Source organism: Ursus maritimus, unplaced genomic scaffold, assembly GCF_017311325.1.
Source record: "Ursus maritimus isolate PB19 unplaced genomic scaffold, ASM1731132v1 scaffold_6, whole genome shotgun sequence".
NCBI classification, from domain to species: Eukaryota; Metazoa; Chordata; class Mammalia; order Carnivora; family Ursidae; genus Ursus; species Ursus maritimus.
Genome location: NW_024426774.1, coordinates 32,525,010 through 32,541,121, shown reverse-complemented (window position 1 = coordinate 32,541,121; position 16,112 = coordinate 32,525,010).

Here is a 16,112-nt window from a genome sequence, read left to right as displayed (position 1 = left end):
CCTTTGTGTTTCTAACGCCGCCAGCCGCCCCGCGCGCTCCGGAAGCTCCCGGTCTCAGTCTGGATCCAGTGAGCGCACCGGGATTCCGGTGTTCCGCGAGATGCCTGGTGGCGCGCGCACCCGGCTCACGGTCTCAGTCTGCTGTTTTGCGGGTGCCGTCCGCGAGCCCCGCCCGCTCTCCCGTGCAAGTGGCTACCGCTTCCCGGCACCCGAACGCGGCGGCTCCCTCCCCCTTCCGTTTATCTTCCGATATCTGTGCACAGTTTCATGGCTCCCCGCTTCGTACCTCAATACTCAGCGCTGGAGATGTTCATTTGTAGAGATCCAGATGCATCTTCCTGCATCTCAGGCTGGTTCCGTGGTTGTTTAGGCTGGTCTGGTACCTATCCAGCTCGACTCGGAGGACCGGCTGAAAACGGTGTCTCCTACTCCTCCGCCATCTTAACTCCCAAATGCCTCAGGGTGGTTTTGATTTGAATTTCCTTGATGGCTAATGATTTTGAACATTTTTTCATGTGTCTGTTAGCCATTTGTATGTCTTCATTGGAAAGGTGTCTGTTCCTATCTTCTGTTCATTTTTTGATTTGATTATTTGTTTCTCGTGTATTGAGTTTGAGAAGTTCTTTGTAGATCTTGGATACCAGTCTTTTATCTGTAGTGTCATTTGCAAATACCTTCTTCTATTCCGTGGGCTGCCTCTTAGTTTTTTTGACTGTTTCCTTGGCCGTGCAGAACTTTTTATCTTGATGAAGTCCCACAAGTTCATTTTTTCTTTTGTTTCAAAGAGAGGTGATCTGAGCACTAAAGGCTGCTTTCCTATGAAGAGCACTTGTGAAATACAGTAAACTTGAGATTCAATATGTATGCCTGAAGGTATGTAGGATACAGGAGTGCAAGTCTAACAGGAAATCTTGTTTCACAAAGCTAGGGAGACCCTTGAGAAAACAAAATAAAATAGAAGAAAAGTGCAAATATATGAGAAATTAAAACAAATGTAAATAGACTAAATGTAGTAAAGAAAAAAACCTGTCAAACTGTATTAAAATACTACTTTTAGATATTCACTATTTGTAAGAAGTATACCTAAGACATTAGGATAAAGAAAGGTTGAATAAAAAAATGGAAAATGTATGCCAGGTGAAACATACACAAAAGAAAGTTTTGTACATATTTAATTTTCAGCAAGACTGTAAGTCAAAAGTCATTCAGGAGATAATGTGTTACTACTTAATATCAGTTTACCAAGAAAACATAGCTACTTAAATTTGAATCCAAGAAATATGATAACCTCAAAATACATAAATTTTAAAAATCTAAAATTATGGAGAGATAGAAACGTATCTACCATATAGTGGGTTTAAAAAAAAAAAAAACCAAAAAAAACTTTTATTCATTTATAGATAAAGCTGCCCCCAAAACTTAGGTTATAGAACACTTAAAGCCCAGTTAATAAACTTCATCTAAATGCGGGGGTTATAAAATACTATACTTAACAAATTAAGAATACATATTGTTTTCAAACACACAAAGGATATTTAAGAAATGACCATATATTAATCCACGAAAATTATATTATTCATGATAAAAATCTCTGATCACAGTGTAAGAACTCAGTCAAAAAGATGACTAGAATAAATCTGACATATTTGGAAATTAGGAAACATTTCTAAATAATGTATACCTGAACAAGAAACTGAAAATACAAATTTAAAGTTTGATAACTAAACAATGACAAAAAACTGAATATTTTAAAAATATATATGTGATGCAGCTAAGTGATACTTAGAAATGAATTTATAGGCTGTGTTAGTTGTATCGCTGCCATTACACATTGCTGCAAAGTTAGTGGCTTCAACCAACACAAATTTATTCTCTTACAGTTCTGTAGGTCAAAGTGTGCTGTGGACTCACTGAGCTAAAATAGTCAGTGGGTTTTATGTTGCATCTTTCTGACCACCCACAGCCCCCACCACACACACACACACCGTCTTCCACTTTTAAGAGCTCATGTGATTAGACCCAGCTTTACTGGGTAATCCAGGATAGACATCTTTATCTGTCAATCAAACTATCTGTCTCAGCAACATTGATTACAAAAAAAAAGAGAGAAGTCACAAAAATTAGAAGTAAAAAAGTAGACATAACTAGAGAGCATGTAAAAATTAGAGAAAGGATAAGAATAGTATTAAAGACTTTATGCCAGCACATTTGAAAACTTACATGAAATGGCAAATCCCTAGAAAAATTCAGTTCTTCAAAACTGAATTAAGGTAAGAAAAATAAAATCCAACCAATTCCCACATCAAGGATAGAATTATAGCAGTAGTTAAAAATCATCCTACAAATATAGTTTTATATGCAAATGGTTTTATATGCAAGTTCTTCAGTCATTTAAGGAAGAAATAACTTCAGCTGTTCACAGAGTATTCCAAAGAATAGAAAAAATTCACACTAACTAACGTATTTTATAATGCTTCCAAAGCTTAGGCACAAAAATGTATCAAGGACTGGAGAAGAGAGAAAATTACAAATCATACACATTGGATATAGATGAGAAAGATCCTGATTGAAATATTATCAAATTAAAGCCAGCCACGTTTAAAGATTTTATTTATTTATTTGATGGAGAGAGAGACAGCCAGTGAGAGAGGGAACATAAGCAAGGGGAGTGTGAGAGGGAGAAGCAGTAAATTCATCCACATTTAAAAGAGTTAATATATCACTACTAAGACCAGTTTATCTTCAGCAAAGCAAGGTTCATTTGACATTAGAAAATCATCTATTACCATTTACCAAGTTTTAAAAACACTAAAGAAGGGTAAATCATACAATAATTTCAGTATATTCAATATCATAAAATACAGTATTTCTTAACAGATTAATAAGAAAAGGTACCTTTCTTAATCTGTTAAAAGATATTTACCATAAACCTACAGAAAATATCATACTCTAATCTTTGTATAAGAAATAGCTTGCCTAGGGCACCTGGGTGGTTCAGTGGATTAAGTGCCCAACTCTTGGTTTAGGCTCAGGTTGTGACCTCAGGATCGTGATCTCAGGGTCATGGGATAGAGCCCCGCCTTGTGCTTGACACTGAGCATGGAGTCTGCCTAAGACTCTCTCTCCATCTCCTTCTTCCTCTGCCCTTTCCCACTGCTCTCTTTCTCTCTCTCTCTCTCTTTCAACCTCCAAAATAAATAAATAAAGCTTAAAAAAAAAAAAGAAGTAGGATACCTGCTATTACCACCTTTTTTTCAACACGATCTTTTCCTAAACAATAAAAAGGAAAAGAAAAAAAATTACAAGAATTGGGAAAGAAGATTCCTAACATCATTATTTCAGATAATGATTATTAAATAGAAAGCCTGAAAGTGCAACCAGAAAATGCATTAGATTTATTTTTTTAAATTTTTTATTACGTTGTTATTCACCATACAGTACATCATTAGTTTTTGATGTAGTGTTCCATGATTCATTGTCTGCATATAACACCCAGTGCTCCATGCAATACGTGCCCTCCTTAATACGCATCACCAGCCTAGCCCAGCCCCCACCCCTCTCCCCTCTGAAACCCTCAGTTTGTTTCCCAGAGTCCATAGTCTCTCATGGTTCATTCCCCCTTATGTTTACCCCACCTTCATTCTTCCCTTCCTTCTCCTACCCATCTCTCTGCTATTCATTATGTTCCACAAATGAGTGAAACCATATGATAATTGTTTTTCTCTGCTTGACTTATTTCACTTAGCATAATCTCCTCCAGACCCGTCCATGTTGCTGTAAATGTTGGGTAATCGTTCTTTCTGATGGCTGGGTAATATTCCATTGTATATATGGACCACATCTTCTTTATCTATTCGTCTGTTGAAGGGCATCTCGGCTCCTTCCACGATTTAGCTATTGTGGACAATGCTCCTATGAACATTGGGGTGCATATGGCCCTTCTCTTCACTATGTCTGTATCTTTGGGGTAAATACCCAGTAGTGCAATGGCTGGATCATAGGGTAGCTCTATTTTTAACTTTTTGAGGGAACTCCAGACTGTTTTCCATAGTGGCTGTACCAACTCAGAAAATGCATTAGATTTAATAAGAGGGCATGGCAAGTTTGAATACAAAAATCAAAATATAAAAATTAATTGCATTTATATACACTAGGAAAAATTATTTGTAAGTGAAGTTTAATAAGCATACCATAGCATTATAAATAAAATGCCACAAATAAATATAATATATACAAGTTCTTTATGAGAAATTCATAAAGATTTTGCGCTTTTTTTGAAGATCTACATCAGTGGCATTACACTAATGGTAGGAAAATTTAATGTGGTAACTGTTCAGTTATCCCCAGATTGGTCTGTAGAATTAATATAATTCTAAAAGAAGTTCTAACAGAGTATTCTGTGAGACTTGGGAGATGATTTTCAATTTTATGTGGAAGATCAAAGATAAAAATAGACAAAACACTCCTAAGAAACAATTTGGAATGTGTTTTCAGATACCTGAAGTTACTATATGGTTATGGTAACTAAGTCAGCATGCCATATATATATATATGTAAGTGTTAGAGAGCTCACTAACAGTCCCATATATGCATGAAATGTTGATTTATGACAGAGTTGGCATTCTAGATGAGTAAGGAAAGGGCAAATTCTTCAACAAATGATCAGTTCTAGGTAGAATAAATACAGATGTTTGGTGGTACATGTTTAAAAACCAGATGTCCTCTCTGAAGGAAACACCAAACAAACAAATTAAAAATCTCTGATTTTTAGCATCTGCAAGTTTCTGCATTATAAGTATTACCATCATGGCCAATTTCATCCTGTCAATGTGATGTTTTCCAGATCCCCAAATTTCTAAAAATGTAATAATTGGCTCTTGTAAGCCAGTGCAGGCTGTCTCAAGCATAACATTGATTATTAAAGGCTTAAATTTGAAGGAAAAGACCTATAGAAGACAACACAAAACTTAGGTCTTTAAAGTTGGGATAGAGGTGCCTTGGTGGCTCAGCCATTTAAGCATCTGTCTCTTGATTTCAGCTCAGGTCATGATCTCAGGGTCATGAGATCAAGCCCTGTATGGGTCTCTGCATTCAGCATGGAATCTGCTTAAGATTCTCTCTCTCCCTCTCCGTCTGTCCCCCCATCCCTCTCATATGCTGTCTCTCTTTCTCTCAAAAAAAATAAATAAATAAAATTGGGATAGAGATTTTAAGACTGAAAATAGAAACATTATAAGCTTAATAATTTTGATTATGTTAAAAAAGCGACTTTTACTTAGCAAAGGCACCACAAAAATAAAGACAAACTTTTTCGAGAGGTATTAACAACAGAATTTTTTTCCAGAGAATATAAAGAACTCTCACAACTCAATAAGACATATGAACAAAAACACAGTTATTTCACAGAAGTAGAAACATGGGTGGTTAATAAACATGTAATAAGATTTCCAGTGTCATAAAAATCACAGAAATGCAAATTAAAGCATCACAAAATGCTATTTTACTTCAACAAGGACAAAAATTTTAAGTCTGACAATATTAGGTGTTGAAAAGATGTGAAACAATGAAAATTCTTATTATATAGTAATTGTGAATATAAGTTGAGAAAATAATTTTAGTAAGTAATTTGGAATCATTTAGTCAACTTTTCTCAGATCAGAGGTTTTTGACTGAGGTCCGGACCCTCAAAAGGTATTTGAATAGATTTCAGAAAAGTCTGTTCTCTTAGATGGGAAAAATATTTCGTTTTTATTTTCATTAACTTTTAACTGAAAGTTAGCATTTCCTTCAATTATGAATGAAGGGAATGATCCACCAGTAGTATTAGCAATACCTAGGATTTATCACCACAGAAATTATAGATATACATTATGGGTATTGTAATATTACCAAATATAATTTGTGCTAACCATTTCTTTGAAATTTTAGCAGTAATTACACAGCTGTTAGATTTTTCTCAAATGAGGTTAAAGAACATTTATTATTCTGTTACCTAAAAAAATGTTTTAATTGTATTTTCAACAATTGGTTTTATTTTAACTCCACATATTTTACTTATTTAAAATGTGTAAAATGTTTAATTCTGTATAACATTGTTATGAAAGTGGCATGAGAGGCTTCTATGAACTACCAAAGGACTTTGTCACATGAAATAGTTTGAGTCATGGCATACGAGCACTAGGAATTTGTGCTAGAATGTTCATGATAGCATGGTTTATAATCATAAGAGCTGGGAACAATTGAAAAACTCATCAGTTCTGAAATGGATACAAAAATTGTTTACTTGAACAATAGAATACGATATTGTAGTGAAAATAAGCTACAGTTTTGTTTTTTAACAATATGGGTAACACTTAGAAATAAAATAATGAATAAGTTTCAGGAAACAGTAAAAAATTTATATCATACACAAAAACATTTAAAAAATTAAATAATATCTTGTTTAGGGATTCAAAAAAATGTGGCAAAACCATTTTTAAATGTAAGGGAGTGTTAAAGTTAATTTAGGATAGTGGTAACATCTGAGCAAGGAAGGAAGTGGATGGTGGGGAGGGGTATGTAGATCTCTTCAAAGATGAAGGCAACACCCTTTATTTAAAGAAGTGTTGTGGGGGGGGGAGCGTCAGGTTGACACGGTTACTTAATCAGCAGACTCTTGATTTTGGCTCAGGTCATGATCTCAGGGTCCTGGGATTGAGCCCCATGTGAGGCTCTGTACTCGGTGGGGAGTCTGCTTGGGATTCTCTCTCTCTCCCTCTGCCACTCCCTGCCCACCCCTGCACGCTCGCTCTCTCTCAAAAAAATAAATAAATCTTTTTAAAAAATGTGTTGTTGGTACAGAGCTGTTCATTGTAAAAAATATTACCTATTTTGTAACTATTGATTTGAATTCAATCAATATTTAAGAGTAACAATATGACTCTTATATATCCTTTGTATAGCTACATCAAATTTATGTGTTAGATTAATATTTTTTACAAGTACATATAAGAGGAGGGCTTTTGTTCTGTACCCCTAACCTTCTCTATGCTACAGATATAGTAGATGGTATGACCTAATAGACATAAAGATGCTTTGCTTAAAGACTTGCAGTTCCTCACAATGCTTAGAAAATGGGGAGGAATGTCATTTGAAAAGAGAACATGGCAAATATGAAAAGTCATATGGATGAATGAATGAATGAATGAATGGAAGAATGGCAGACCATCTTTACTTTTATCCAGGGATGAACTTTTTGTCTACATGTTGGTTTATTGCTTCTCTGGCTCCTAAAAATATAATTAGGAAGCTTGATATCTTAAAAAGAATTTTGGGTAACTTAAAAAGACTAGTTTCAAAATAAGTTTCTTGCGATAGTGGTAGGTTAATTTCATTTGTTAACAAAGGTGAGAAGTCCACTAACTTTCATGTATTCTCTTGAATAACGATGACACTGTGTCCAATTACCTTGAGAAATATAGAAAATAGCAAAGGCACATGCCCCATGAAGACCTTTGAGAATGAAAAGAAGGCCAAGTTTATATATGAATAATTAGTAAACACTTTGCCAGGTTAATGAGGATGGCAACTGACCCCAAAATGACTCTGATCACAGAAGTAGTGCCTTAGAATTTGGAATAATCTTACTCCTCTGCGCTCTTCATATAGCAACCATAGGGAAGTTTCTGATGCACATTTAAAGTAGAGAATCATAACAGGGGCTATTTTTAAGGTAGAAATAAAAGCAATTGGAAATGTGATGGATTTTTTTCCTTTTTTTGTAGGTGAGGGAATAATGATGATGATGATGTAATAACAACAACTCATTAATTACCACGTTTGGGAAAGCGTGAAGACAAAAAGTTTGTTTTTCCAGTGGGAGTAAGTTAATTTTAAGAAAAACAATGATATTTTAGATTTAAAGGGTTTTAGGTTTGTTTTTTGTTTTTGTTTTTTTAAGTCAGAATGGTAGATCCAAACACCTGAGATAGACGGCTGCATTGAGAAATCTAAGAAAGAGTTGTGTTCTCCAGAGTTTGGTGTACTCTCAGGGTATATTTTTAGTAATTGCACTATTTTGTGTTATTTGAAACAGATGTATGTCTAAACATAGTGGTTTGCTTCATGGCATCAAAAATATGGTAAACATGATAATTATATACTCACCCTTAATTCTAGTATGTCCTACTTTTCATTTTATTAAAATGATTTTGGTATTTCATCCCAGTTTATGCAAACTCGCACACACCTGTGATAAAAATGTTGTCCTTATGTAGTGTTTGAATATAAACAGAATAAAAGAAATACCTCACTCACTCAAAGGAAGGTATCTTTTTCCTAAGAAAAGTGGCATGCCTTATCATTTGCACTAATTATGCACCTTATTTCACATTAAAAGCACACTTCATGCAGTTAAGTCATAGGCATTTCTTTTCCTTCTGAAATATTGTGATGATACTACTGAGGCTGATCTTGAAGTTTTCTTTCATGAAATACACCAGAAACTGCTCTTTTCTCCAAATACCATTAAATTATTTAAAAATTAAAACAAAATCAAACCCATCCAGAATATTGTTTTTGTAATTGTGGAATAAGAGGGGCAAACATTAAACAGAAGAGAACATAACGTAATTAAGAACATAATTAAGAATGAATAATTCTTAAAAGCATGTGCCATTCTGTTTATTCTGTCAATATTATTGTGATATGAATTACCAAACCTTAAAGGGATTTTTGTTTACCATCAAACTATTTTAATTTCTGTGTGGAGGAATAGGCCCAAAGAAAGGCAATGAAGCTTTACCTAAAGATTGTCCGTATGATGAGGATTGAGACATGACTACATTAAACTTAATATTGATTGAAAATCCTTGATCAGAGATGGGAAAATTCAAAAAGCAACTTAAAAGGAAATAGGAGTTGACCTGTAAAGTCAAGAGTTGAATACGAAATGACTTGAAGCAATGTGCTCAACTGATCTGAATCTTGTACAATACTAACTCATATAATTCTTGTACATTACATACAACCGTATCAGTGCCCGCGACTCTAGATCTTCGTAGAATGTCTTAGCTTCCAAGAGTTCTGAAATTATCGGGTTTACTTAGGAATCCATTGTCTGGGGGAGGCCCTTAGAGGAGTTTACTGCACTAGCTAACAGATGGACGCAGTTGCAATAAAGGGTACATAATTGTGATAAGGGTATATAAAACAAAGATTCTAGTAACTGTGGTATTGAACCTGTTTACCTCTTCTGTGGTAAAGAAATGTGCAATACTTGAGAATCTAGGGATTTGAAAATCTGTCATGGGAAAAACAAACAAACAAACAAACCAAAAAATAAAAGCAAAAATGTTTATGTGTTGTCAGAAATGACACTGGAAGTCACGAATTTTTTGAACAAAAACTTCTTTTTTAAACACATAGGAAATAACTCCACCATCTACAAAACTCTAGATTGAAATGTTGCTAGATTATTAGATCTATAAAGGAAAACTTTCCCTTACTTTAGGCTTAAGAATTCTGTTTGCTATCCATTGATAGCATGTCCCAATTTAATCTAATTTGGAGATTTTCTTAGAATTCTCTGTCAGCATTTTATCTGTTTGTAGCATTACTACTATAAAGTAATGGTACTTGGTGGATTGATTCAGAAATGTGCTTTTCCTAACTCCCGTGTGATTTCAGGACAAAAATTTAAGCTCCATGGTAGTCTTTTGAAGTATGTAAGTACTTTAAAGAGAAATAGACTTGAGATTTTAATCTGCAGTAATGTGATTTATGGTTTTTACAACACTAAAAATATTTCCAGACAATAGCAAGTATAACACTAAATTCACAAACTTAAGTGCATTTGTCTTTCTTAGATATCACTAACGTGTAAACATGTTTGTTACGTATGGAAATTAATTTGGAGAATATTAAAATAAGGACTAACATTTTTAAAGTACTGAATTGAATCTATGTGGCTATAAACTTACTGCAATTCTGAGTCAGTCCTCTTTTATCATGATATGACTTATGATGATATGTGCTTTCAAAAGTCACAGTATTATTTTTTCTGTAAACATTATTCTGATTTATAAAAAAGTCCTAAATAGGCTTTGTTTGATTGCATTTATTTGCATTTTTTTTAAAGATTTTATTTATTTATTTGACAGAGAGACAGCCAGCCACAGATAGGTAACACAAGCAGGGGGAGTGGGAGAGGAAGAAGCAGGCTCCCAGTGGAGGAGCCTGATGTGGGGCTCGATCCCATAACGCCGGGATCACGCCCTGAGCCAAAGGCAGATGCCTAACGACTGCGCTACCCAGGCGCCCCTGCATTTATTTGCATTTTACCCTTAATTACGAATCCCTTTACAGTTTCAGCTCATGCATTTCAAAACACAAGAAGTCTGTAAAGAAAATACAAGCTTCACCACATATAAATAAAATTGTAATTGAAAAGAAAAGTGCTTACGTAGCAATTCAAGTTAGCTCATTGCTTGTAATGACATTACTTTTACCAATGGCAAATATGCTCCGCTATCATAATCATAAATCAGTTCCTAGTGTGCCAGTCCCCAATAAAACAACTTTTAAATAAAACATTCCAGAAATGCAATGCTGAGGGAACAACAAAAAGTACAACTTATCATTTCACTTTATGGAAGAAGTAGTTGGGCATATTATTTTACCTTAATTTGAGTCCTATGCTCTTAATATCTATTCCTTCTTCCACATGCTCTTTTGGGCTGCTGGGCATAGAAGTTCTTCATTCTTGCTAATGCTTTTACTAATCTCACCAGGAAAGAAATTTCATTCATTCTTCATTTAACATTTAATCATTATAAACCTCTATTTTGGAGAATAGTCTTTATCCCTATAAATATAAGAAATCAAATTCAGAGTGTTCTTTGGAAAGAAAGGTACTCCCCTTGATGGCAAAAGCAATGGATAGTGCTTTCATATTATAATAGAGGCAAGGCCCATGGTTTTGGCCTTGAGAACTTTATGAAGTGAAAAGGCTAAAAAATAAGACAGGAAAAAGAAATTTATTCAAATACTGAACAACCAATATTATAAATACTGCAAAGTGCTCTAACATTTCTGTGCCAGCTTTATCACGGAAATGCTTCCTGAGCCTAATTACATACTTTCCCTTTCTTTTCTAACTAAGAGGTAAAGATAGAGATAGAAATGACAAAGATGGAGATAAAGACATAATTTTGTGATTTCATAAAACAACTACTTCTTTGCAGTGAGCGGTGAAATATGTAATTTGTAATGCAAATTGAATTTATTCCACCGTCAGTGACATAAGAGGACTTAGCATTACAAGGCAGTACAAGGTCCCACTATAGTTCAAGGTGTATACGTTGATCTGCCTTGACAGTGTTCATCTTCTGAAGATCTAGTAGAATCTTGAAGAATCCCCTCAATTTTCAGGCAAATGCCTGTACATACTGTTTTCTTTTTGTGAGAGAGACAGAGAGAGAGCTCATGAGTGTGCACACGCTCACACAAGCTGGAGGTGGGAGAGGGGCAGAGGGAGAGAGAAAATCCTAAGCAGGCTTCACACTCAGTGCAGAGCTATTCAGGGCTCAATCGCATGACCTGACCTGAAATCAAGAGTCGGACACTTAACTGAACTGAGCCACCCAGGCGCCCCTACATACTGTTTTCAGAGGAGATCCTGGCGCATGTGTAAGAGGGAATTAGTTACCTCTTACGTCTTGAATAAGGTGCATAAAATGATTTATTTTGACAATCAGAGATGCGGTTACATCACAGGGTGTTTAAGTGAAATTAACTTAAGGGGAAAAACACACAAGAGGGAATAATAAATTAAATACCACAGTATATTAAGCCAGCCTACTTAATCTGTGTGCCTTAATGAGTGTGGGATGGGAAATCCAGCTGTCCTTCTCTTGGTCTCAATTCTGTCTAAGTGTGAGCATCTTGCCAGGCTGAGAGTGGCTCTAGTTCTTCAAAATATATAGGTTTTTCTATCAGACAGATCCTCTGATTGGGTATGACAAGCAGGAAATTTATTCAATTTCAGCAACTCCTGGATGTTATTTGAGAATTGCAATATTTGTTATTTATAAAGCATCAGATGCTTTTGAGAGTCATCATTGTGGAGTACAGGGTAAGACTGATTGATTTACGGTTCTAAAATATTTCATAATATTTGTATGAAATATTTCTCCTTATATTTTTTCTCATTTATATGACTATGTTAACATGTGAAGTAAAATGCCTCTACCTAGACTCATCTGTACTATATTATGCTTTTTCTTCTTAGTGATACCAGCTACCCAGACACAAAGAGCACCTGTTTGTTATTAATGGGACTGATTTTTCAGCCATGAGAGAGAGATACTTTCTTTGTTTACTTTAAAAATTAAGGCCAAATCCATGTAGAGCAGCATAAAGATATTCCTCTGCATACATATTGGAAGTTCTAACTAATGCAACTAATTCTAACTAACGCAAAACTCCTTAAAACAAAACTTGAAAACAACAACAAAACTCCTGGTCCTCTGAACTGCTATCCAGGCCATCAGTCCTCTTAATAGGTGAATAAAAAAGCTTTAAGGGAAAATAATTAATTACCATGGTAGCAGTACTTATTGTCCCTACTGAAATGATACACTGGGTGCTGAAATTACACTGGTGAACAAGACCAGGTCCTCTGGGAAGACATCAGAAGAAGTCTTTTAAGAGAAACGAATAGCCCACTGTGGCAGTGTTCTTTTGGATATTGTGTTATTACATAATTTTCTTTTTTTTTTATATTTTCAAGTTGTTTATTTAAATTCCAGTTAATTAACATATAATGTAATGTTAGTTTCAGGAGTAGAAGTTAGTGATTCATCACTTACATACAACACCCAGTGCTCATCACAGTAAGTGCCCTCCTTAATCTCCATCACTCATTTAACCCATCCCCCACCTGCCTCCCCTCCAGCAACCCTCAGTTTGTTTTCTGTGGTTAAGAATCTGTTTTATGGTTTGCCTCTCTCTTTTTTTTCCCTCCATGTTCATCTGTTTCATTCTTTTTTTTTTTTTTTTAAAGATTTTATTTATTTATTTGACAGAGAGAGAGACAGCCAGCGAGAGAGGGAACACAAGCAGGGGGAGTGGGAGAGGAAGAAGCAGGCTCATAGTGGAGGAGCCTGATGTGGGGCTCCATCCCATAACGGCCGGGATCACGCCCTGAGCTGAAGGCAGATGCTTAACCGCTGTGCCACCCAGGCGCCCCCATCTGTTTCATTCTTAAATTGCACATATGAATGAAATCCTATGGTATCTGTCTTTCTCTGGCTGTTTTCATTTAGCATAATACACTCTAGCTCCAGCCACATTGTTGCAAATTGCAAGATTTCATTCTTTTCATGGTTGAGTAATATTTTTTATATATATAAAATATTTTAATATAAAATATATACATATCACATCTTCTTTATCCACGCGTCAATGATGCACATTTGGGCCCTTTGCATAAGTTGGCTATTGTTGATAATGCTGCTATAAATATCGGGGTGTGTGTATCCCTTCAAATCAATATTTTTGTATCCTTTGGGTAAATACCTACTAGTAGTACACTTGCTGGATTATAAGGTAGTTATATTTTTAACTTTTTGAGGAAACTCCATACTGTTTTCCAGAGTGGCTGTACCAGTTTGCATTCCCACTAACAGTGTAAGAGGGTTCCCCTTTCTCTCCTCATCAACATCTGTTGTTTCCTGTGTTGTTACTTTTAGCCACAATGACAGGTGTGAGGTGATATCTCACTGTAGTTGTGATTTGTATTTCCCCGATGCCGAGTGATGCTGAGCACTTTTCATGTGTCTGTTAGCCATCTGTATGTCTTCTTTGGAAAAATGTCTCTTCATGTCTTCTGACCATTTCTTGACTGGATTTTTTGGTTTGTGGGTGTTGAGTTTGATAAGTTCTTTATAGATTTGGAATACTAACCCTTTATCAGATATGTCATTTGCAAATATCTTCTCCCATTCTGAAGGTTGGGAAAAATAGTAGTTTTATCTTTATTTTAGAACTCTCCAAGAAACCTTTTTTGGTTGAAAATTGAATTGAGTGAAGACCCCAAATAGTCAAAACAATCTTGAAAAAGGAAAGTAAAGCTGGGGGCATCCCAATTCCAGACTTTTACAAAGCTATGGTATGGTAGTATAGTATAGATCAAGACAGTATGGTACTGGCACAAAGACAACACATGGAACAGTGGAACAGAATAGAAAACCAGAAATGGACCCACAGTTAATATGGTCAGCTAATCTATGACAAAGCAGTGACAGAATGCCCAATGGAAAAAAGACAGTCTCTCCAACAAATAGTGTTGGAAAAATCAGACAGCAACATGAAAAAGAATGAAACTGGACCACTTATACCATACACAAAAATAAATTCAAAATGGATGAAAGACTTAAATGTGAGGCAAGAAACCATCAAAATCCTAAAGGAGAACACAGGGAGTAACCTCTTTGACATCGGCCGTAGCAACTTCTTAGTAGATATGTCTTTGGGGGTGCCTGGGTGGCTCAGTCAGTTAAGCATCTGACTTCAGCTCAGGTCGCAATCCTGGGGTCCTGCATCAGATGGAGCCCTGCATCAGACTCCCTGCTCAGTGGGGAGCCTGTATCTCCCTCTCCCCTCTCCTGCTCCCCCTGTTTATGCTCTCTTTCCCTCCCCACTCCCCCCCTCAAATAAATAAATTAAATTTAAAAAGATATGTCTGGAGTTAAGGGAAACAAAAGCAAAAGTGAATTGTTGGGACTTCATCAAGATAAAAAGCCAAGGAAGCAACCAACAAAACTACAGAATTCAGAAATGGGTCTCATTTGGCTAAAATCAAGGTATTGGCTCAGCTGCATTCCTTTTGGAGGCTTTAAGGAAGAATCCATTTTCTTGCATTGGCCACAGCTGCTATACGTTGCCTAAATTCCTTGCTCGTGGTCTCTTCGGTCTTCAAAGTCAATAGCATCTTCACATTTGTCTGTCACACTCGCCTGTTTTTGTTATCATATCTCTTTCTCTGTCTCTGACTATCCTGCCCCTTCCTCCCCTTGTAAGTAGCCTGTAATTACATTGGAACCACTTAGGTAATCCAGATAATCTTCCATTTTAAAATCCTTAATTTAATCACATCTGCAAAGTTCCTTTGCCAGGTAAAGTAACATATTAAGAGTTCAGGGATTAGAATGTGGATGTCTTTGGCAGGGAAGGGGTGGTGTGTGTGGGGATGGAGGTTGGGAGAGGAGGCCGGTATTCTAACCACTACAGGCACCATGTCAATTTTTTATAAAATCTCAGGTCTGGTTGAATAGGTGACATATTGCAGATGTTCAATTAACATTTGAAAAGTTAGTGTACAGTTAATGTCTAACACAATGTCATTCAAATGTATGTCATAAAAGTATTATCTAAAATTTCACCCAATCATCCACCTTTCTCATTACCATTTTCAGTACAGTAAAGATCTGTAGAGGGCCAACAGTGTCATAGGTTACAAAATCCTAAGGTAACTCCACTCTGTGAAGCAGTTCAGATACCTCGCAATGGAGTTGTTCTGTAGGAAATGAAACAGGAAATTTCATCATATTTGGCCCACTCAGCAGAAGAGCTCTTTCTGTTTTAAAAGGAACGTTGCCAAGGTGATGTTTCCATTTTTCTCACCTTTGCTTTCTGGCTTATTTTCTCTTTCCTAGGGGTTTCTTACCTGTAGTTTTATACCATGATTTTTAAATTATAAAGCATAAGGTACTGAAATTATAATTATAAAGCATTAATATTTTCTATATCAATGCTACTTTATCTAACTTTTTTTTTTTTAATTGAAATTATATACTTCATTTTCCAAACTGCCTGTTTTGGAATCTAACCAATATCTCTCTCTTACCTGGAAACTCAATTTCTCTTTGAGGCTGAGTAACCACGAAACCAGAAAATCTCATGAGTTCTGTGGTTTGGTAAAGGACTTATTAGAGCTGAGAGAAAGAGTTGCAGCAGATAAAAATTCTCTATATCCTTAGTCTAAAAAACCCTTAAGCCTCTTTTTATTTACTGGCTCATTTACAAATGTTTGTATATAGTTATTTCACAGTCCGTAAGGGCAAGGGTTAAAT